The 17,300-nt window shown below is 36.0% G+C and overlaps 2 long non-coding RNA genes across 5 annotated transcripts in view; both read right to left on the bottom strand.

Moving 5' to 3' along the window:
* Nucleotides 1-3,785: 3,785 nt before the first annotated feature.
* Nucleotides 3,786-17,300, bottom strand: part of LOC122076911 — a 42,119-nt gene continuing 28,604 nt past the window's right edge. The window contains exons 4-6 of one of the 4 annotated variants that reach the window (XR_006139615.1): nt 5,953-7,401; nt 4,321-5,872; nt 3,786-4,145 (exon numbers count right to left, since the gene is read on the bottom strand). This is a non-coding gene — a long non-coding RNA (uncharacterized LOC122076911). Of the gene's footprint in view, nt 4,146-4,320; nt 7,402-17,300 lie in introns of all 4 variants that reach the window. The other 3 variants (XR_006139616.1, XR_006139617.1, XR_006139613.1) reach the window with 3 other exon arrangements.
* LOC122076912 lies at nt 9,685-11,809 on the bottom strand. The gene is made up of 3 exons (XR_006139618.1): nt 11,344-11,809; nt 11,053-11,243; nt 9,685-9,907 (listed from the first exon to the last, which is right to left on the bottom strand). It is a non-coding gene; the product is annotated as an uncharacterized LOC122076912 (long non-coding RNA).

Here is a 17,300-nt window from a genome sequence, read left to right as displayed (position 1 = left end):
GGAAAACTTAATTTCTTTCTTACTAATAGTGGCAAAAGAGGAATTTTGTGTAGTATTAAAGTTGGTCGGGTTGGATCAAGCTACAACGAGTCAGTTCAAGTCGGGCATATAAACTTGTCGGTTCGGTCGGGCGCCCTACGAGCTAGCTACTTGCATCATGAACACCTGTTTAATAAATGTGTCGGGAGCCGAGCCATAAACGTGTCAGGCTCGATCTGGCCTACTGGTGCGGGCTCATAATTGACACCCCTGTGATATCTACAAAGTTGCAGAGTATCCATAGAAGTCAAAGTGGCTCTAAATTCTGGAGAAGTTCAAGCAACAATGTCTCCCCAGGGTCTTCTCGCAACAGAGATGATGAAGAAGCTCTTAAATAAATGGGCAGTTCTTGAGAGACTGCCGACATTTGTTCGCGTCAAGAAAGCAATAGTCCACAGAACTGATGGGGAGAAAATGGAAGCTGATGTTAAGAACCTAGGGAATCAAGAGAATAAGAACTCAGTAAACAAACTGGTAAGAGTTGCAGAGGATGACAATGAGAACTTCCAACTCAAGCTCAAGAATCAAATGCAGCAGTAAACTCTTCAACATCTCTGTTTTGTTCTATTTACCAATTTTGATCATCAGTGTTTTGCTTCTTTTGGACTTGTGTCGGTGGACCAATGCTGAGCTTTGTCCTACTTTTTGGGGTGGAAATCTGACAATAATTCAACTATCCAATCCGAATAAATATAACTGCAATGAGAGACCACCATATCCTAATAAAGATAATTGTTTTATTGATAAGAAATAGACAAGATATACACCACGCTTATTCACTTCGCCTTACATATAGTCATATCCATATAGATAGCTAATATTATCTTCATCTTCTATGAAACTTGCCGATTCCTCCCATAATCCAGGAGAACACTAGGAGCCTTATTAGAGTTTTCGAGGACAACAGATTTTCTGAGCCTAAATCGAGCTTATCAACTTTTTCATTAGGTTAAGTTAGGGGAGTCAACTATTCAGTTCCGCCCTGTTTCAATCTGGGTTGAATTGGTTTCGGTGTGGGAGTGGTGAAACCAAAACCAAACCAATAAAGAAATTTCGGTTTTGGTGCGGTTTGGTTTCGTTTTTTTGTCTAGTTTGGGTTTGATTTTCCATACAAAACTATGTAAAAACTTGGTTTTTTAATGGATTTTGGATTTTTTTTTTCTTACCAGTTTATTGCGATTTTGGTCTGGGTGAGTTGGTTTCAATTTGGTTTTGGGTTCATTTGGTTTTCGATACAGTTCAATTTGTTAGTGGGGTTACAATCTCCCACACTGAAACCTGCCCAATAAGCCTTCGGTTTGGTTTGGTCCGAGTTCAATTGGCTCAGTCGGGGCAATTTTACCAGTTCGGTTTAGGTATTGACACCCCTAGGGTAGATGAAAATTTTACGCACCATTGAACAAAATTCACTGCATTTATCAAAATAGAATATAAAATTCTTAGTTAAGACCGGAGCTAAGGTTAGTCAACCATCACCATTGCTCCCATTTATTGTCTGTGTATATCACATGTTAACCATTGCTTGAGTCCATTAGTTCCCTCCAAACATGTGATCAAGCTCACAAATACTATCATACGATTCAAATCTTGTGAGGCCCATTGATCTCCCAAGGGAATTCCATATTTGTGGACCTGAATAGGGAAATGATTAAATAATAAATTTGCGATGCTCATAAGTATGATCCAAAACCTATAGCATTAAGACACTAATCATCTTGGCACAAGCCCTCTTGTTGATAGTACAATTCTTGCATGGTTTCCAATGCTACTAGAGCCACTAGAATTAGATGGTTTTGCACTTTGGGAAAAGTTCTTTAGGGATTTCAGTCTTTCTCAGAAAAAAAAAAAAAAAAAGGTTCAAATTGGCCTAAAGAAGCTCGATCCGATGGATCAACCTGCAACTTGAAGGAATATATAATGTACTATCATCTTATTGAGAAAGTCATTATAATTTGGGGGTTTTTCCAGCTAGGGTTTTAGGGCTAGTTTTCTCGTCGCTACTTGGATGTAATATCTTTTTTGCACAGTAAAACATCTTCTTCTTAGCTCAAAGACGTAGCACACCATATCGGTGCGTGAATCTCGTTAAATCTTTATATGCTATGTGGATCTGTCTTGATTTATTTTTCGTATTTCTTGATATTTGCTATAACAAATACATATGTATACATGTGACAAGAGTTGACGCACTAGCCCCTTTGGCGCTAAACACTGGATTCACAAGAATGATTTACAAGATCTTCCACCGAATGAGAACATGGAAAGTAATTATGAGATTTGTTTGTGTGCCTAGTAGTATATGGTGCATATAGTTTATGTTCCATTCGCTTGGCAGATTTATGCCCATTGAATTTACTTTCCTTTTTTTTCTTTTGACAACCAAACATAAGAATATTTTATCTTGATAGGCCTGGGAGAGAGAGATAGAGAGATTGGTTATATTAAAAAGGGACATGCAGCAATATTTCATTTTATATGATATTTAAGATCTCAATAAGAGAGGACATGAGAGTCAGAGAGAGGCCCTGTTTGTTTTTGTTGGATAAAAAAAAAAATGGGTTGAGATATTTTGAAAGCTTTTCATAAAATAAAAAAAGGGAAGTGCTTTTTGTGAGAGTGCGGTTCCTACACGTGCAAGGGTCAATAAAAATGTATGAGAAAGTATCTATAAAAAAGTCATTTTCCCTTTCATAGGGGGTAACATGTCTAGATACTTAACCGTAAGGGGATAGCCGAGTTGACAAGGAACCTTCGCCTTAGGAAGCGTGTGGTTCTAAGTTCGACTCCTCTTACCTCCTTGAGGCCATTCACACGGGGTATTTAGTGCTCTTCACTGCTTTCGATAAAAGTTGAATGGTTCTCATTTAACCTTGGTGTGACCCACTCACACGGGGTGTTTAATGCTCTTCAATGCTTTCGATAAAAATTGAATGGTTCTCATTCAACCTGGTGTGACCCGATCCATGCGATTGTAGAATCAATATTGGCTCACGGGACTAGAGGCTTTGGCATGAATACTCATCGTTAGAGGAAAAAAAAAATGTCTAGGCACATTGATAATGATAGTATAGACTATATAGTACGCGACGTTACTATTGCAATGTGAGACTAAAAATATTTTTATTAAGATTTTAGCGGATTAAGGCATGTTGAGAGAGGAGGGAGGGTTAGGAAGGGAACTAAATTTAAATTTTTAAGAGAGAAACATATGAAAATAAATTTTAGGAATCTCACTTTTGACCAGTTCTTCAGAACCCCACTTCCCTCCTCTGCAAGAACATTTCAAAAAACGTGTACATTGTCCACAACAAGAAGGCATGTGTAACCAATGTTGATTCGTATGGAACAGCATTGAAGGACATGGGTAGGTTCCAGTTTTCTATACAAAGGAATCACTGTTTCAACATAATTCAAGTAACTTGTTCAGGCATTAGTAAGGATGATAGATGAGATGACAAACTTTAAAAGAACTTTCTAATCACGGTTCCATATTCTAGTTGAAGCACAAGAAGCTCTATATGGAATTACTGGTCATTATCCTCGGTTATCTGTGATCAGAGAAACAGATTCATCTACCAAATCAAATCATAATCCCCTGCTGAAACGCTGATAATTTAAGGAGTAACTGAATCCTTACATGCAAAATTATTGGGACATAATCACATGCAACTTAACTGAATGTTCATATCATAACCACCTGGGCTTCATAAAGAGCTCAACTGCACACATTGCATTAAAAGAGAGAGTTCCTGAACTTCCATATATTATCATTGATATTTGGCAGGTTATGAATCAAGGACTCCTATAAAATTAAATTCCCGCACATCCTTGGATCACAAAAAATTGCATTGAAACTGTGAAGTTATATCATTCATCCATAGCCTTCCAATGGTCTTTCTATTATTTTCAAGTACACCAATCAGTGACATTTACAAAGTTGCAGAGTATCTGAAGAAGTAGAAGAGGCTCTGGATTCAGGAGAAGTTCAAGCAACGACGTCTCCTTATACAGTCTTTTCGCAACAGAGATGATGAAGAAGCATTAAAATGGGCAGTTCTTGAGAGACTGCCAACATTTGATCGCATCAAGAAAGCGAGTCCCTGAAACTGAAGGGGAGAAAAAAAGGAAGATGATGTTATTAACCTAGGAATTCAAGGGAATAAGAACTCAGTAAACAAACTGGGAAGAGTTGCAGAGGACAACAATGAGAACTTCCTACTCAAGCTCAAGAATCAAATGCAGCAGTAAACTCATTCAACATCTCTGTTTTGTTCAACTTACCAATTGTGATCATCAGTGCCTTGCTTCTTTAGACTTGTGTCTGTGGACCAGATATACACCACCGTCATTCACTTTTTTCCTTACATATAATAGTCTTATCCTTATACATAATTTATATTATCATCACCCTATATGACACTTCCCAATTCCTCAATGATACAAGAGAACACTAGGAGTCCTATTAAAGAGAACGTTTACGAGAATAACAAATTTGGTTAACCTAAATTGAACTCATCAATTTCTTCCTTTGGAAAGATGACCATTTCACGCACCATTGAACAAAATTCCCTGCATGTACAAAAATAGAATACAAAAAGTCCTCAGCAAGGACTAAAATAGTTTATTTAAGTTTCCGATAGTTGACCACAAGGTTAGTCACCCATGAGCATTCTTTATTGTTTGTGTATATCACACGCTAACCATTGCTTGGATCCATCAGTTTCCCTCCAAACATGTGATCAAGCACACAAATAAGCTTATCATACCCTTTCAAATCTTGTGAGGTCAATTGATCTCCCAAGAACAAGATTAAACAATAATTAACAATTCTCACAAGTGTGTGATCCATGACCGAAGGCATTAGAACACTAAGCACCTTGGTACAAGTTCTACTAGTGATAGAACATTTCATGCACGGTTTCCCAGTGCTACCAGATCCACACGAATCAGAAGGCTTTGCACCTTAGTAAAGCTTTTTTAAGTTGTTAAGAAGCTTTACCAAGGTGCAAAGCCTTCTGATTCATGTGGATCTAGTAACAATGGGAAACCGTGCAAAATGTTCTATCACTAGCAGGACTTATACCAAGGTGATTAGTGTCTAATGCCTTCGGTCATAGGTCACACACTTGTGAAAATTGCTAATTATTGTTTAATCATTTTCAATTTCAGGTCCACAAATATGAAACTGTTCTTGGGAGATCAATTGAACTCACAAGATTTGAAAGGGCGTGATTGGCTTATTCGTGATCTTGATCACATGTTTGAATTTGAAGGGACACTGATGGACTTAAGCAATGGTTGGTGTGTGATATACACAAACAACGAATGAGGTGTGATGATTCTGATGGGTGACTATTCTTGGGGTTAAGTATCAAAAACTCAATAAACTATATTAGTCCTAATTAGTTTTATTATAAAATATTGGTTGTTCAATTTTTGCTGAGAACTTTTCTTATTGAAATTTTTTTGTGCATAAATGAAGAAATTGATAAACTCAATTCAGAGTATCTATGTAAACATTCTCCCTGATAGGGCTCTAAGTGTTCTCCTAAATCATAGTTGTGGGAACAAGGAGAATCTGAAAAGTGTCCTAAAAGATGATGAAAATATTAGCTATCTTTATGGATAAATAAGGACAAGACTATACATAAGAAGAAATAAGAGTGCGTGAATAAAGGGGTTTACATCCAGTGCATTTCGTATCAATAAAGCAGTTATCTTTATTAGGATATAGAATTCCCTCCATGCTGTGGATTTGTGAAGCAAACAATCCATACAAGGACCAAGTTACAGGTCAAATCCAGTAGTACCATCTCCACCACACTGGCATCCGCTGCAATGGACTAAATGTTAGTAAACAAAGAAATCTATAACTTACACTATCTAAAATGGAGGAAGATCTAAGGAACTAACCGTTTGTGGAACCATATATCCAAATAAGAGGTTCAGTACAGAATAGAATGCTGCAGAAACTACGACAGCAATGTTTTGGTTGGGTGTCACAGCCACTGACATTATACCATAAAAGGTAAAGTATAACAGTGAAAAGTACATGAAGTAGAGATACCAAAAGAACTTCACAACTGTCCATTGAGCTCCCATCATGGCATATACTATAATGCTATATATATATAAATATATATATATATATATATATAAGCTTGTATGACAACATATGGAAGCTAAATCATAACCTGCACAACAAGCAAGGTTTTGGTGAGAAACACATAGGCAACTAAGTCAGTAATTTCTTTAGTATACTGCATCTTATCATTCCTATTGAAAGAAAAGAAATTAATTGTCCAAAAGCATTTGGCAATGCTGAATATATTCCAGAAGCCTTCTCTGATCTCTCTATAAAAATCTGTCCTTTCAGCCATTACTGGCTGCAGCAGAGGCATTTTGATGGATTTTATCCCTAATCTGCCCTAGCTGATTGGCCGTTTGTATGGGTATATATATATAGCTACTGTTTTAGGGGATTGTTATATACAATCTCAGTAGAGTCTTTGGGTCATTTGTTGCTCACTTTGGACTGGGTACTCTTACCTATTCTTAATCTTACATTAACAACCCCCCTTTATAAAAAATAAAAATAAAAACTCCTAGGTAAGAGAATCTCCCAAACATCAGTTGGTTTTCACACATGGGTGAATGAAGTGATCAGAAACTGGACCAACACATGGATCGACTAGATCCGCCAAATCCCTCTTTAAAGATCCAGGACACAACTGATTCAGTTTCTAAAATCCTCTTCAACAACTAAATCTAGAAGGGGAGAGATTGGATGGTCAAAGGCCATAAAGGAGCAGAGGAATATAAGCTGATTAGAGGCTAGTCAGTTTCATTAGTGTTTTGGCATGCTTAAGAGATTACTGGGGATCGATGTCCTGTGGTTTGCTAAAGGAAGTTGTCCCCTTCTCTCAGGGCCTGAACTTGCCACTGTATCTCATTTATCTTCAATGGTAAAATTGTTTCTCATTCCTAGTGGTTAATGGGAGACGGAGAAAACAAAGGATAAGTATGTTATTATTCCTTTTCTTCCATAACAGCAATTTTCAATATTTTACAATCTATGTTATAGTGATATCTGCATCATTAACTATTTACAGATTCGGAAGAAAACTTTTGACAGGACTAAAAACATCAACCAAGAAAATAGCATTGAATGAGATAGCGAGTGATACAAAAATAATTAACTAAATTGCTAAAACCTAATTACAAATGTGAATTAGACAGTGAGAACCTTACCTCTTTGTCACATTCTTCAATGATATCTCTCCCAGCCTCCACATTTAAAGTTTCCTTCCATCGAGCAATTTCTTCTTTGGCAGTTGCAATTTCCATCAGGAGCTCTTCAACCTTACAGAAAGAAAACCTATGAAACTAAGGATAAAATGGGGAATCTCATGAAAGGAAGTGGAGGTATCTAAAGTAGTCACAAACCTAAGGCGGTCTAGGTATAATGTACCTTGTTTTTTAAGTTACACAATTTGCTTTTGCTGTAAGATGTTAAGAAAATGCTAAGCAGCAAGAAGATTTTTCATAACCAAATCACAAGGTGAAAATCAATCACTTGGAAAAAGCAAAGTTAATAATAAAAAAAAAAAAACCCCAACTACCCCACCCCCCCCCCCAAAAAAAAATCCCAAATACATAGTTGACAATGTGAGAAATTAAAATTATACACAATAAAACAATACCTACATAAATAGTTAAGAAACAGAGCCACTGATCTTATGGAATTGAATGAGAGATATACTAAACTAGAGGAAGTTAAAAAACATTATAAATGAGGGTCCAAATAAATCATATCAACCGATCCAAGCATAAGGACGTCAAATGATAAGAAAAACAGCTCATAGATCCAAAAACAAGTATGTAATATACTAATGATGACAAATTATGCATATTAAAACAGTGCCAATAGCACTTCAGCCATTCTTATAGAGGGAGAAGTCGTGAAGAAAAACATTCACCAAATTCATCAACTTATAGGGGCAAGCATTGTTTCATTTTTCTTTAATTTGGCGAAATTCGGAAACCAGTACCTAAGAGATAATATTTCATTAAAATTAATTTACGGTTTAAGATCTCAGCGAGATCTCGCAAATATCTTTTTTTTTTCCAAAAAGGCGAGACGAGATGCATGGCGAGTTATAAATTATACAAAAACTTGACCGAGATCTCGCCAAGATCTCCCTAAATCTCGCCCAGATCTCATCAAATCTCGCCTCTATCTAACCTCTCTCTTTCTAGTTTTTTGAGGAAAAAACACTAAGGAGTAAGGATTTTGGTGCTTTTGCTTGAGGATCTCCATTCCTACACTCAATAAAGCTTAAAGAGTAGAAAATATCACATCTTCTGATCTTCATCCACATTTGGAGTTACTTTTCTTCTCAAGAACCATTTTAGATTAAAAAAATATTTGGCTGTTTTATATGTGATGCATATAACATTGATCTATGGATTCATGAGAGAAATATATATTTTTGTTTAAATAAGTGATGCATAAAACATTGACCTTATATTGTTATGTGGCTTATCTTATGTCATTCCAAATTTTCAATGTAGGTGAATGTGACTCATCAATCATCAATGTTAATTGTTAAACAATTAAGCAATTATCCATGAGGTATTTTAAATTCTTATGATTATGTTGTGTCATGTGTTGATTGTGGAATAGAGCATACTAGCCCAGGGCCCGAAGAGTCGGAGACTACTTACATAGGAACGAAGTCAAAGTACCATTTAAGTATGATTTTTAAAAAATTGATGTTTCCATTGTGTTTAAAAGGCCTAAAATAGGGTAAATACTTTCAGGGGCTACAAATACCATATGACCACCAAGTGGACCGAGAAAAATATATGATCTCGGCGAGATCTCACAAGATCTCTCTTTTTTGGATCAGCGAGATGGGGGCAAGAGCGAGATCTAAAACCTTGCTCAAAAAAGAAAAAATTTGGTGCTTTTCCCTACTTGGAAACAATGAAAGCGGGTGTTGGGGAGGACAAATACAAGAGAAATGGTAGAGACCAAGGAACATGGGGCTTTCAGATCCAAGGGCAGACACCAAACAAAGGCAACAATAAGAAAATCACCCAAACATTAGTCGGTTGTAGTGGCAAAAAACTGGACCAAGACTATCTATCCAATCTTCCAAATCCTTCTTTAGAGATATAGGACATAACTGATTCAGTTTCTAAAATCCTCTTCAACTACCAAATCTCAAATGGGAGAGGTCAGATAGATCAAGGCCATGAAAGATATCAATTCATTAGAGGCCAGTAAGTTGTCGGTCATGTTTCGGCATGCTTGAGAATACTGGCGTATATTGGAACCATTGATGTCTTGTGGTTTGCTATTAGAAATTGTCCCCTCCTCTCAGGGCCTAAACTTGCCATGTTTTTTGCAATAGAAAGTATCCATTTGTAGCTCTCTTATCTTCAATGGTAAATTTGTTTCTCATTCTTAGTGGTTAATGGGAGAAACAGAAAACAAAGGATACGTATATTATTATTGCTTTTTCTTCCGTAACATAAATTCTCAACAATTTACAATTTATCCAAATCTATATTATAGTCATATCTACATCATTAACTATTTACAGATTTAGAAGAAAACTTACGATGTGACTAAAAACATCAACCAACAAAATAGCTTTGATTGAGATAGCAAGCAATACAAAAAGAATTAACAAAATTGCAAAAACCTAATTACAAACATAAATCAGACTGCAGGACTCTTACATCTTTGTCATATTCTTTAATGATATTTTTTCCCAGCTTCCACTTCCAATTCACAAGCTTCCCTTCATCTAGCTATTTCTTCTTCAGCGGTTGCAATTTCCATCATGAGCTCTTCAACCTTACAGGAAGAAAACATATGAAACTAAGGACAAAATGGGGAATTTCATGAAAGGAAGGGGAAGTATCTAAAGTAGTCACAAACCTAAGGGGGTCCAGGTGTAATTCACCTAGTTTTATAAGTCATACAATTTGCTTTTTCTCTAAGATGGTAATAAAATGCTAAGCACCAAGAAGCTTTTAAAAAACTGAATCACAAGATGAACATCAATCACATGAAAAAAGCAAAGTCACTATCAAACCCCCCCCCCCCCCCCCAAAAAAAAAAATCCCAAATACATGGTTGACAATATGAGAAATAAAAATCACACAGAGAAACAGTACCTACATTAATCATGACCAATTTACCAACAGTTATTCATATTATATGAACAAATAAAGAGAGTGGGATTTTATAAGAAAAAGTCTAAATAAATTGCAATACCCATATCCAAGTGACAAACTTAAGCATTAATACAATGTAGTTAAGAAAGAGAACCATTGATCTATGGAATTGAATGACTGATCTACTAAAGCAGAGAAAATTTAATTTATAGCAACAAATAACAATATAAATGAGGGTCCAATAAATCACATCAACTGATTGAAGCATAAGGAAGACATGCGATAAGAAAAACTGCTCATAGATCTGAAAACAATCATTTATTATACTAAGTAAATGGTAAATTATTGCATACTAAAACAGTGCCAATAGCACTTCAGCCATTCTTATATAGGGAGAGGTCGTGAAGAAAAACTTTCACCAATTTCATCAACTACAGGGCAAGCTTTGTTTCATTCTTCTTTAATTTGGTGAAATTCAGAAACAATTTAGAGATAATATTTCATTAAATTTTCTTATAAAAAATCCAGCTTGCATTAGTGTATGCCTGTAGAGACCGGGAAAGAACAAGAAAACGAATGGTCAGGAGAGTTTGTTTCCTACTTCTGTAATTATGGTCCCTGAGTTTGAGGGCAACACAACTTCAACTTCCGGCAGATGTCCCTTTTTGCCAATATATGATTAAATTAAAAAAATAAAGTTATTAAGCATTAGAAAACCCATTCTTTGCAAGTACAGAATATTGGTGAAATCTTCTTTAATATTTTTGCAAGGAGATTACAAACAACAATTCAATCACAAAAAAATCCGTATGTGGAAATTACCAGCACTTCTGCTTGAGGGTTTTCTTGCACTTCATCTATTTTAGCTGACTCCTTTGCTTCTTTCGCTTAGCCCTCTGTTCTGCTTTGTAAGCTTCACTATGCTTTTATCCGTATCATCATTCTTATCTTCCATTCTAGTTTCTTCCTCCTTAGGTGCATCATCAGATTCATTTTTTTAGATTGCTTTGATGCTGCATTTATTACAAAACTTCTCAGTATATTATCCTACAGAAATAAAAAAATCACAAACAAATAGGCAAGCATATGAGATTTCAAGAAGAAAATGATAACCTGTTCTGTAATAGAGTTTCCCATCTAATGTCGACAGAGGAAGGGCATCCACCGAAACAAAGTCTAGGCTTCTAGCCCTTCTATCTTAGGATCTTTCATCACAGACTGCTTTCTCAGGAAGCAATGGATTATATTCCTGAAGACAAAATGCTTTCTACTACAGCTATGGAGATGGAAGCTACCCGAAGTCTGCAACTACATATCAGGCAAACGCGGATCTCTATCCCCTCTCGACTCTTGAGTCGACGGTTTCAGATGATCTGTCCTCCACCATATGCCCCTCTTTCATTTCCGTTCACTTCCGTTACAAAATATCCGGCACTGCCATTACGTTACTTCCGTCAACAAATTAAATATCACTGACCCATCACTCAGGTTTTTCTCATGGTCAGTGTCTCGGCCAATAGGTTTTGCCAGGCTGGTTTTGAGTTTCGGCTATGTTTTGTTGGTGCAAGTTTCGTGTTTGGGAGCGTGGTTCCAACGCCTGCACCCTTGTGTCGGTCTCTTCCTCTTCCCCTTCCACTTCATCCCTATAAATGATCTTTCCACCACCCATAGATTGAACCAAAGAGAGGTGGGAGGTGGGAGGTGGGAGGTGGGAGGTGGGGTGGTTTTCTCGTTAGGGGTGTCAGGCCTAGCGGGCCTATACCCTTGAATTGTGACTTACCTATTGAAAGGAATAGTCGCTCTTGATAGGTCTAGTGTCGAGTTCAATCGGATTTTAGGCTTTAACTAAGCTTCTCTGAATCAGGTTGATCGGACTATAATAACGAGATGATGTATTAATAAAGCCTTAAGCGGGTCTTAAATGGTCTTTAATTGTTTTAGATTTAAGATACTTTATTATATTTTATTAAAACCAACAATTTTGAAAATATAGTAGACTTAATTACATTCAATAATTGATAAAAAAAAAAATCAATATATACCATATTCTACAAAAAAAATCAAACTATACATTTAAACAGTTAGGCTAACACATGTCGGGTCGAGTCAAGCTTATAAACAGGTCGGCATGGTCGGGCTCCCGTTGGGCTTACCCCTTGCACTATGTACTATCTATATTATAAACTACTGAAAATACCATAAGTCCAATTAATTCAAACATTTAAATTCAAGAGTTTATAACATCATACTCCATTTAATCATCGGAGTAACGTCCATATCGTGGCATTGCTAAAATCAACATAGCATATCTCATAATATAATCATCGTGATGGGACTTGGGCACTTGGTTCACAAAACCAGTAATGGGTTTTTATGAAAAGAAAACCATGTTCCTTTAACGTCACGCTCTTGTCTCACCCCTCGATCCTCATATCCAACATAGTGGAATTACGAGCGTCAAGCTCTTGGCTCACAGGACCGGATCATGTCTTTAAAGGTCACACTCTTGCCTCACTCATCTGCTCAGTAATCCACCCTAATACATAACCCCTTGTTGGAAGAGTTGCAGTCCAACGGTTGCACACACAGTAAATACCAAATCCATAACACAAAAAGTTTCATCATGCTTCAAATAAAATAACAACCATGCATTATTCCTATAGTAAAATATACCATGCTTCAAAATATGTTTAGTACTTCACAGTATGCTTTTTAATGAACGATAAAGAACAAATGCTAAACTCCATGCCTTTCCAAATCATGTTGTTTCATAACCAATAACTGACAATGAGTTTATGTATAAAAATAATACATAGGCTTTGTGGACTCTCACTCACCTTCTGGATTAATCAACGTATATTTCTTCAGTATGCTTCGCTTGTCTACAAAATACCTATAATTCATAATAATCCCTCATTATATACTATAATTAAAACTTAAATTACTCATACTAAAAATCATACTTTAATCTTAGGTAAGGGTCTACTATAATCACTGATCGAACCCTCCCCTCTGAAAACTTGAAGTCACAACTTTGAGGTCAATCGAACTTCCAGTTTCCACAAGAAAAATGAAATCTGGAATATCTAGAATCCTGTGCTCAACTTGGAGTCAAATGTTGACCCATTTAAAGACGGAATTTGAAGATGGTAATTTCTGTAAAAATTGTAAATTTGGGTGTCTATTATCTAATGGAGTTAGAATCACTCTATTCTGCACCGTATCGAATGAGTCAGATCTCTTTGCAAATAGTAATTCCAAGTAGAGTGGAGAAGATTTTGATCCCTATAAAGGGGGACTTACCTAGGTATTTACAGCTGCAGAGAGGCAATAATGGAGAGTCTCAATTAGGCGAGTCTCCTAATCCCGGTAGGAGTCCGAGTATGGTATGAGTTGTACTCGAAAAGTGTGTGGATGGTAGTTATTCCAGTTGTAGGAACCTTCTATGTCTAGCTTGATGAGGGAAATCTCCTTCCTCTTAGGGGAGGTTAGGAGTCCTTCTAGGTGAGCTTTCCTGATTATGATAGATCCGCTCCTTGCTTGGAGGTTACATATTTAATTAGGGGTGAGTTTCCTTATAGCGAACAATTTTCCTTTATCCAAGGATTCTCCGAGGGATAGTGGTTCAGCCACTCAGTTGCCGAGCTACTTCTTCCGAGCACCCGATGGCCAATCGGTCTCCTACGTGCCAACCTATAAATGTAGTCATAGCTCAATAGCTTGATTGCTGACCATGGTAGCTCGGATGTGGCTCAGTTATTTGGATACTGACCTACAGATGTGGGCATACCTCTGTCGCTCTGTGACTGGCCTAAGCAATGGGCATAGCATGGGGATATAGCTCGATTGGTCGGCTGATGATCCACAAGCGTGGGTACAACTTAGTAGTTAGATAGTTGAATCCTTCCTAATCAGCTTCTTTGGTTCCGAGACTGGCTTGCCTCGGACTTGCTCAGACCAACCAGGTCCACATGTCGTGCTAGTATTGATGAGTACTATTTGGCCATAACAACATTCATCTCAAGAACACCCTTCATTTTATTTTGAAGGGGAATTTACTATCACTCCCCTACACTTGGCCTATATTTACTAAAACTTCCCTGCCTTCTACTTTTTTTGTTTTTTTATTCTGATACTCTCCTGTTTTTGGACTGTTACATCTTTCTCCCTTGCTATTTTTTAAATACCCAGATTACCCTCATTTTCACTTGTAACCTATTAAAATTTTTTCAAATTGATTGGGAATGAAAATCAATACTTTACATGGGTCCCATTCCTCCATTAGAGAGTGGTGAGTTCTCATAAATTTAAATCTCTTTTCATTGTGGAAGGATTAAGTGATCCATATCGGTATTGATTGAGAATAATACAAATCCAATACTTTTATCAAATTTTTAATTTTTTTTATCCCTAAAACCATGTGTTGCAACCCGAATGGGGAATGTAACATTGAGATCGATACCAATCCAAATTAGTATCGGATAAGACCATACCAAGCCAATCCGATCAAAATAATAGATTACTAAACTTGTGATGATGGATAAGATAAAAGAAAATTTTAATAAATAAACAATAAAGTTGATGATAGATGAGACAAAATTAAAAAAGAAAAAAAAACTAATAAATAAACAATATCTTTAAGTGGTTCAATACTAGTGCATTTAAAGAAGAAGAAGGCACCGTTTGATAACGTTCCGTTTCTGCCATTTTTGTGTTTTCTTGTTCTCAGAAATGGAGAAACAGTCTAACAAGTGTTTGATAAAGTTGTTCCGTTTCATCCATTTATAGAAACATAAATCAAAATTTATGCCTATTTACAATTCTAGAAACGACTTTGATGAAACAAGTCTGACTTGTTTCGTCGTTTCTAGAAACGAATTTGAGAAAAAAAAATGTTATTGTGCCCCAATAAATCTCTCTCAACTATTTAAACATAAAAAGAGGCAATCGAATACTCTCTCCCTTTTGGGCATCCGATGATACTATTGGGGTTTTTAGTGGTATTATGTCTACAAAAAACGTTTCGAGAAACAGGTTTATCAAACACGAAAAAATCCATTTTTGTTTTCGAAAACATGAAAAGCTGTTTCTAAACATAAAAATAGCAGAAACATTATCAAACGGTGCTGATATGGGAGTCAAGGAGGGGTTTGAATTTCAACCAACAAAGCAACATTTGAACAAAGTAATAATGAAAGGACAAGCGACTTGACTGTTTTCTTGGATTATGTTGTGTTTGGTGACGTTTTGTGTCAAAAACGAAAATTTTAGTTTCTATTTCAAAATGCCGTTTTTAAACAAAAAAAAAAAAAAGGTGTTTGGTGAATCTGTTTTTGGAACGGTTTCAAAACATAGGTCTTCTCTCCTCCCTGTGAGCGAAATTGTGAAAAATAAAGAGTTAGGGTGGAAGAAAAGTTTATTGGGAACAATTCCCTAAAATCCCCCAAATAGTTCCCTTTTTTTTTTAATTTGGAATGAAGCTGGTAAGACAGAACAACTATTTGACCTTCCGTCAATTCCATTTTTTGCTGTTTTTTTTTTTTTTTTTTTTTTTTTGTTATAAAGAAAAAGAAAATTCGTCTATGATGCACCAAATGGTTTATTTTGTTTTTTCATTTTTTTTCATTCCAATAAAATGAAAAAAAACTCTAGAAATGTTCCAATAGAATGTTACCAAACGCAGCAGTATAAGCATGTTTTAAACTAGTCCATTTGAAGAAAAATTATAGGTATTAGGTGACAAGGAGGGATAATTTGGGTATTTAAAAAGAGTATGGAAGAAAAAAATGTAAAAGTTCAAGAACAGGGGAGTTGAGTACTAGAAAAGAATAAAAGATAAGGGAGTTTTAGCAAATATAGGCCAAGTGTAGGTAGGGATGTAAATGGATATTCGAAATCTGAGTTCACATTCGTATTCGTTTAGGGGTATCCGTATTCGGATTAAAATCTAAATTACCAGAAAATAATTATCTAATTCGATTTAATAATTAATTAATGATTTTGAGGGTTCTAGAAGTTTAAACAGGTTCTAGAATGAGGAAAAAAAATTGAAACAACTTAGAAAGATGGATTAAGAGCAAATTTGATTCATTAGGGGGAGAAAGGTTTGGATTACACAAGTTAGAGAGTAAACGGATAATTGAAAATCCGAATTCGATCTACATCCGTATTCATTTAGGTGTATCCATTGTTGGGGATTCTTTACCATATTAAACATATGAATAACCCTATAGTATTTAGAATACAAGAATCATCAACCAATCATAAAAGATTAATCATAGGTGTAGTCCCTAAACTAAGAACAATAAAGTATCCCATCTTAAAATACATAACCATATAGATTTACCATATCTATAATAATCAATGGAACAACCATGACATGAACCATAAATGGGAATAAAGAAGTACCTGTGTCCCATGAACATAGATCATGAACCTCTGTCCCATGTGGTTAAACATTACTCCCATGAAGATGACAATGACGAACTACGCAAGTGGAGTCCTACTGAGATCTTCTGCAGCCTCTTACTTTAGGGTTTTCTTTCTTTCTGTGCACTTGCTCTTGTGAGAAAGCCGTGCTCCTAAAACCAATAAGGCATTAAGTAAAGTAATGGCTGCAGGGACCGTCAGTATTCTATTTATAATAGAATCCCTAAAATCCTATTCCACTCTCACAATGGAAAGAGCTAGGAGTTTCCTAATCAGAGTGGGTCTAAAATTGCTTGGGCCCAATGGATCAATCGGTATCAGTTAAGCCCACATAAAAATCCTAACAATCTCCCACTTGGGCTACACTAATACTGATGTCTTTCCATTGACTCCTGGCCAAATAATCCCAAGACCGAACACCACTCAAACAAACTTTGTTGAACAATAGTAGAAAATACACCTCAATATACGACATATAACTATCTAATGTTACAGACAATAGAAAATTATCAATCCAAATCGCCTGGAAACATATATATATATATATATATATATATAAGGAGTTGATATCATATCTGTGATCACATGAAATATACATCTCCTTATAGGTCCTTTCTTGATCTAAAGATCAGCCTACCTTG

Source organism: Macadamia integrifolia, chromosome 4, assembly GCF_013358625.1.
Source record: "Macadamia integrifolia cultivar HAES 741 chromosome 4, SCU_Mint_v3, whole genome shotgun sequence".
NCBI classification, from domain to species: domain Eukaryota; kingdom Viridiplantae; phylum Streptophyta; class Magnoliopsida; order Proteales; family Proteaceae; genus Macadamia; species Macadamia integrifolia.
This window is presented reverse-complemented; position numbering and strand designations above follow the sequence as displayed.